Raw genomic sequence first — 7,605 nt, forward strand, 5'->3', positions numbered from 1 at the left:
CAGGTTCATTCCCTAAGTTAGGTGCTAAATAACTTCAGTGTTAAATAGCTTAACAAAGCAGAAAATGTCTAAAGAAAAAAATTTGAAAAAGCTTCAGAAAGTCTAGGTCTAAGATAACTTACTAAAAAGTTTGGCTTCTTGGAAGCAAAAAAAAAAAAAAAAGATAAAATAAAGAGAGGTGAATAAAGAGTTCAGCACTCTACTGTGTGTCTTCTATAAGCTGGTTATTGTCAGACTGATTGGTAATCCGCCAGTTAAAAATGCCTCATAGATGAACCTAAACAATAAAAAAAAAAAAAACTTCAGCAAACGTTATTCTTTATATCTGTTTGCTTCTTTATTGTGGTGATTTGTTTGTAAAATGATAAAATGATTGCCTAAGTGTTGATCATCAAAACTATTGAAGCAATCATCGGTTCAGCTTCTTAAATGTGAGGAGTTACTGTGCAAACAGCCATTAGTTGTGACCAATTGTTGATCTTAAGCGGTTGGCTTCGGTGGGGAGGGTGGACAAAATGGCATCTTTATTTTGCAATAAAATCGTGTGTTTTTGTTTTTTTCCCACATTGTTCCTGTTTGTTTATACTTTTCAGCTATTAGTCAAACTCGGCCTCTATCAGTGACATACTTCATGCTTTATGTCATCCCCACACACAGATTAACAGCCATTTGAAGATATATGTAGCTAACTGACAAAGCATCGGCCTTTCAGGAGATAATGCGGTTCTGCGCCAGATATTCTTCTTTCTTTCTTATTTATTTATTTATTTATTTATTGATCAATTTTCTATAGAAGGAATACAATCGGAATCAAATCAGATGCTGATAGTGGCTGCAGAACTGTGAAACATCCAAACTTTCATAGCTCATCTCATTTCTACTCCACACATCTTTTCCACAATCCAACCCCCCCACCCCACCCCTCCCCTTCAGCCCCTCCTCGCTTCCTCCATCCTCCTCAGACACCTCTAATCTTTTAAACCTCCAGCTGTCTCCCCTCCTTCATGCAGCGCCTCTTCTTCCTCTCTAGTTCCACGCCTGTCACCATAGGTAGACCACATGTGTCAGTTACAGTTTGCCCACCTACTACCTCACACAGACACACATCAACCCACACGAATGCTATTTAGATTCAGGCCACAGGAGACGTAGGGAGAAGGAGACCTCATGCGTCTTTTAAGCATCTATTTATCTCTAATTTAAAGCTGGAGTTGGAGGAGCGTTTATTGTGTAGTGTTTTACGAATGGAGTCAGAAACTACCCACTGCTTCAGACTTGATTTCCTTAAACTCAGCCTTAACGTAACATTCCAGGCTGGAACATAAAGTTGTGAATTGTGGCTTCTCCGGACATAATAAATGTCGCTGTGCCATCAAATAAAGTCAGAAACTATGTTTACGGTCAGACAGTTACACAATGCTACTTTAAAGATCATTGCTTGAGTGTTAAATAAATAAAAATCAGGATTTCCGTGTGAAACACAAGTACGTTCTGAGTGGGAATTCCTCCATCTTCACAGCAGGTTCAGCTCACTGAAGTCAATATAGATCCTCTTTGTGCATTTGTGATTACAGCATTTGCTTTTTTTTGCCAAGGTCTGCTCGAATATATTTCCAGTACAGTATATATAACTATTTTTCTAGTGTATCAAGGAGCATCATGAAGCTGCTCACAACCTTTTCTCGGCTGTCTGGGCCCCGATTCAAACAACTTCCATTGATCCACATTTTGTGTGTGTGTGTGTGTGTGTGTTTCTGTCTGGCAACATGTATCATATAAACATAAATAATTATGTAAATCAAAGTCACTTGGAGGAGGCCCAAATGAAGTATGACAATGGCACAAACATTTATATATAAATGTACTTGTTTAAACTGATTAGAATAGTAGCTTAGCTTAGTGGCATATTTAAAGAAAACAGAACTAATGTCTTTTAAAACTTGAAAACAAAATATAATTGTGCCCCTTCATATGACCTTAAACTCCATCTTTGCATTAATGTGCAATGTCAGTTTTTTTTTTGTTTTTTTTTTTGCTTTGTTTTTTTTCTCAGATTATTCATTGCAATCAAACAAAATGCAAACAAAAAAAAAGGATGGATATGTTCAAATATGAAAAAAAAAAAAAGTCTGGTCCATTCTTGTGTGCAAAATTAAAGTTCACAACAATGTCCAATGGTCTCTTTGTATGTCTTTAGAATGCCATTGTAAAATTTGAAATTACACTGAACCCAATAAAGTCCAATTTTGGAGAATGTCCAGAGTCTGTTTCGTCTTAAAGTGTTGGATAACAGTAGCAAAAAGAAAGAGCTGTTTTAGACATGTCAAATAATCCATGGCTGATCAGAAGTTGAAAACAGCCATTATGAAGTACATTTTATACTCTACATAAGGGGTTCCTAACCTGGGGCTCTATGTTAATTTCCATCCATCCACCATCTATACCACTTCTTAGATTAAGGGTCAAGGAGAAACTGAGGCAGGGCACACTCTGGACAGGTCATCAGTCCACATGTTAATTTCATTAATTTATTTTAACTTAGCTTTATCAAAAGACATAACTACATTATTATATTGAGAATGTAACTTTTGAATATACATATATATATATATATATATATATGTATATATATATCCATCCATTATCTTGACCCGGTCGCGGGTGAGCTGGAGCCTATCCCAGCATTTTAACAGGTGAGAGGCAGGGTACACCCTGGACAGGCCACCAGTCTATCGCAGGGCCAACACAGATAGACAAACAACCATTCACACACACACTCTCTCCTAGGGAGAATTTAGAATAACCAATTAACCTATCATGCATGTCTTTGGACGGTGGGAGGAAGCTGGAGAACCCAGAGGGAACCCACACCTACACGGGGAGAACATGCAAACTCCACACAGAAAGGCCACCGCCCTCAAGGTTCAAACCTCCCCCAGCCAAGATTCGAACCAGCGACCTTCTTGCTGTGAGGCTGCGGTACTAACCACCACACCACCGTGCAGCCTATATATATCTATATATCCATATATATATATATGTGTGTGTGTGTGTGTGTGTGTGTAAAACAAATACATAGATATTTGTTTTTGTTTTTTTCCTCTTATTACATCAAGAAACCTGCATAGTCATTCATCTGCTTCTCAAGAGGAAACAGAAAAGGTGGCTCGGGACTTTGGACAGTATTCCTACTGGCTGATGATGAGGTAAGGTTTTTCAGGCATGTCTAACCGAGAGGCGGCTCCAGGCAAGATTGGCCTGCATAGAAATATCTCAGTATTCTGTTGGATGATCTGGAAGAAGTGGCTGGAGAGAAGGAAGACTGGGTTTCTCAGCTTGAACTGCTACCCCAACAACATGAGCTCTGAAAAGAAGCAGTAGGATGGGCGGATAAAAACCTATAACACCTCCTTACTCCTTACAAACGCCTTAAAAAGCAGAGCCATAGCTTTTTCTTCTGCATGCGATGACATAAATATGCAACTTAAATATGCAGCAAACATTACAACCATTGGTAGAATTGGTTTGTATCCTGGTTGTCCTTACAGTTTCCAAACAGTAATGTTATCAAGAGGAGCCTTATACCCATAAAATGGTAAATGGTAAATACCCATAAGACTCCCCTTGGCAAAAAAAATTTGTTTGGCACAATACAGCAACCAGACTATAATTCTGTTTGCTATGATGCTGGACAGGACAGGTTACAAAAAAAAAAAGCCTCCAGATATCAAACCTTGGTTTAACTTTTCTTTTCCTAGCCACGTCTTCCTTATCATCTGTCTGTAACTCTGACGTATGACAGGTCAGTGAGACCCTCAGTTTCTCTCTTGCCATCAAGTAATCACCTGATCAAAAGTCACAAAAGATTTCAGTGTGCTAAGTCATTAAGGTAAGATAACATGAACATCCAAATCAGGGGCGGTGCTAGGCATAAAGCTCTACTGTGGCACAGGTCCCCTACCACATATCCCTCGTCTCCCTTACACACACACACACACACACACACTCTCTGTGCCACTGCCACATTCCTATGGAAATACTAATTGAAATATTATTGAGTGTAAGAACATATTAAATAAACATGAACACTTTCAAGCATAAGTATAAATGCCATAAGAAACGATGGCAGGTCAGCACTCTCTTCATACACACTCCACGGTAATGGTTAGTACCTGGTTTTCAGGGTGATAGTTCAACTCAATCTGAATAGTTTGTTTAATTTTTGAGCATTAAAGTGTACTGCCTATTTTTCAATTTCACAAAGTGGTCAATCACTTGACTGTGACTCAGCTTTAAGGAAGTCAGGAATTGTTGTGTCTTGTTTGGATGGTCACCGGCTTTAATTCAGCTCTGGTTTGAAGTGACTGGGTCACTTGATTTAGAATCTATTAGATTTTTTTTCTCTCTTAATAAATTATTAAAATCTCAATTAAAATTTGAAGCCGTTTAAAAGATTTGGCACCCTGTCTGAAAACCAAAAGTGTGTTATTTCTCTCTGTTTACGTCAGAAGTCCGCTTTTCTTTAGTATGAAAATATTGTTTTATGTCCTTTATAAGAATTTCTGTTTCACGGTAAGCCTGTCATTTGTTGATGGTCCCTAAACGAGACACTGGTCTCTCTAGTTGAAATATCTGTTGAATATCCAACCTAAAACTGATTTCATTGCGGTCTTACACCCCTTTTTCTCATCTCTCTTTGCTGCTTCCCTTTTGCTGCGTCAAGTGAAAAATTTCCTGATATCCATCCATTAAGTCACGCAATAATATGTTTCAGTTAGTATAAGGTCATTTGGTTTAATTCATATAAATAATATAAAATTGACTGTTTTTGTGACACGTTACGAGACCTCAAACTGCGCTGTGCGCTCACCGCTCACCCGACACACTGAAGTGTCGTGTGTGTGGTTCGCCTGCTGCTCGTGCACGGTGACATGCAGAGACCGAATGTGTCCCTGAGCTGGATCCTCTATTTGGAGTTAACACTCTTGCTATGCGTTTGAGTTGAAATATATATCTTGTGTGAATGTGAATTATCTGAATTAATGTATGATAAATATTTATTGTCGAATTTAATCGTAGCATTTATACCGGGCCACAGTTCATTTATACTGGGACACGTGCCCCAGTAAATGGGGTCTGGGGACCCCGATGATCCAAATTGTATCACTGTAGAGAATGCACACTCCAACACAAAAAATGACTAATCTATATTTTCCTCATTTCTAAATAAGTTTCATAATCTATAAAAGGGGCACTGAAGCATAGCAAAATATGGTTATTCCTTTCCTTTCCCTTTTTGTTTTTTTCTATTTACTTTAAATAAAACCAGTGTTTTGGTAACACCTCTGAAAAGTCCCCTGAACCAAGAACCTAAACTGTATTCCCCATTAAGTTTTCATACTTTTTTTCAAGTTCATTAATAATGGCAAAATGCACTCCACTTACGCCAAACTATTCTTTATGATCCAATATTTTGCATTATTTTATCAGGTTATTGTATAGACCATGATATACAGGTTATTCTGCAATTTAAATAAAAAAATCATTTCTTTCTGGGATTAAGTGTTTTTCATTTCTTTGTCATACATGTTTTGTCTCTTTAGCAAAGACATTATAAAGCGTAAAGATAATTTTTTCACTGTTTTACCGAGGAAAGCTCTTTAAAGTTTTTGAGAATGAATGCCTTTCTGAAAACATTTCTGGTATATTGCATCCTTTCAGACCTTGTGCAAACATGCAAAAAGTAAGTATGTATATATTTTACACACACACCATGTCACATACAATAAACACATAACCGACTCTTTGGCAATTTATGTTTTAGAAATTTGGATTACATCATCTGTAAAAGTTTATATCAGGCAACGTAAGAAATTATTAAAAAGAAAAAAAAAAAAAAAAAACAACTTTAAGTTAAGCTAGACAAAGTATTAAATTTACACTACGAGTAAAAAGTTTGGACACACTAATTGGTGTCCAGTCTTTCGACTGGTAGTGTATGTTGACGCCTGACATTCATGTCATAATTGATAGGCAGGGCAAGGCAGTTTATTTGTATAGCATATTTCATGTACAGGACAATTCAAAGTGCTTTACATAAAACAAAAGCATTACAGATATATAGAAATAGTAAAAGGCATCAACACATAATCACAATAAAATAATAAATTACATTAAAATTATTAAAACCTAGATAAATTAATAAGTTACTGTGCAGATTTCATGCACAGGCGCACGAAAAAAGAAATGTTTTTAACCTGGATTTAACAATGTCTACTAGTGAACGTTTAATCTCCACTGGCAGTTTGTTCCATTTGTTTGCAGCATAACAGCTAAATGCTGCTTCTCCATGTTTAGTCTGGACTCTGGTCTGGACTAGTTGACCAGAGTCTTTGGATCTAAGAGCTCTGCTAGGTTTATATTCTCTGAACATATCACAGATGCATTCTGGGCCTAAACCATTCTGGGATTTGTAAACAATCAGAAGGGTTTTAAAATCTATTCTGTGACTGACTGGAAGCCAGTGTAAAGATTTCAAAACTGGTGTGATGTGTTCAGATCTCTTAGTCCTGTTTAAAACTCTAGCAGCAGCATTTTGGATGAGCTGCAGATGTTTAATGCTCTTTTTAGGAAGTCCTGTTAAAAGATCATTACAGTAATCCAGCCTACTGGAGACGAATGCATGGATGAGTTTCTCTTGGTCTTTCGGGGAGACTAAACTTTTAATTCTGTTGATGTTTCTGAGCTGGTAAAAAGCTTCTTAGTGAAGCTTTGATGTGGCTGCAAAAAGTCAGATCTGAGTCTATCAACACTCCAAGGTTATGAACTTGGTCGGTGATTTTAAGAGCCCGAGTCTCCAGGTGTTTGCCAATGCTAACCCTCTTCTCTTTGCTACCAAACAGAATATTCTCAGTTTTGTCTTCATTTAATTGTAGAAAATTCTCCCTCATCCAGGTGTTTATTTACTCCAGACACTGACCCAATAAGTCTATTGGACTGCAGTCATCTGGTGACAGAGACACATAAAGTTGTATATCATCTGCATAACTTTGATAATTAATGCTATAGTTCTATACAAGTTGAACAGAAGAGGTCCAAGGACTGACCCCTGGGGTACTCCACAAACCATGGCCACTCGCTCAGATTCATAGCTGCAGATCTTAACAAAATAACTCCGGCCTTCTAAATAGGACCTGAACCAGTTATGGACCGCTTCAGAAAGTCCAACCCAGTTTTCCAGCCTTTGCAACAGGATTCTGTGATCTACAGTATAGATCAATATATAGATAGGAAAGCAATTGATCAACTTTAATTCATAATGCTGTTACTCTTGATACTGATGAAGATAATTTTAAAAATGTTTATTTAAGTCACTTTATTTCATAACTTAGCAAGGTTAAATTTTGTCTGCAGAATGGATCCTTACCAGTTCTTACGAGAACTCCCGACATCATGCAATTTCCAGTCTTGTCCTGGGTCTTCACATTTTTGGATAGCCTTGTTTATGCGCTCATCACTCTTATAGTTTGGTCACCAAGTAACACCACTGTTATACCATGACTCAGGAATAATATTTACAGTCCTGGTTTCATAAAATTCCACGAC

The sequence above is a fragment of the Melanotaenia boesemani genome, chromosome 13, assembly GCF_017639745.1.
Source record: "Melanotaenia boesemani isolate fMelBoe1 chromosome 13, fMelBoe1.pri, whole genome shotgun sequence".
Classification (NCBI taxonomy): Eukaryota; Metazoa; Chordata; class Actinopteri; order Atheriniformes; family Melanotaeniidae; genus Melanotaenia; species Melanotaenia boesemani.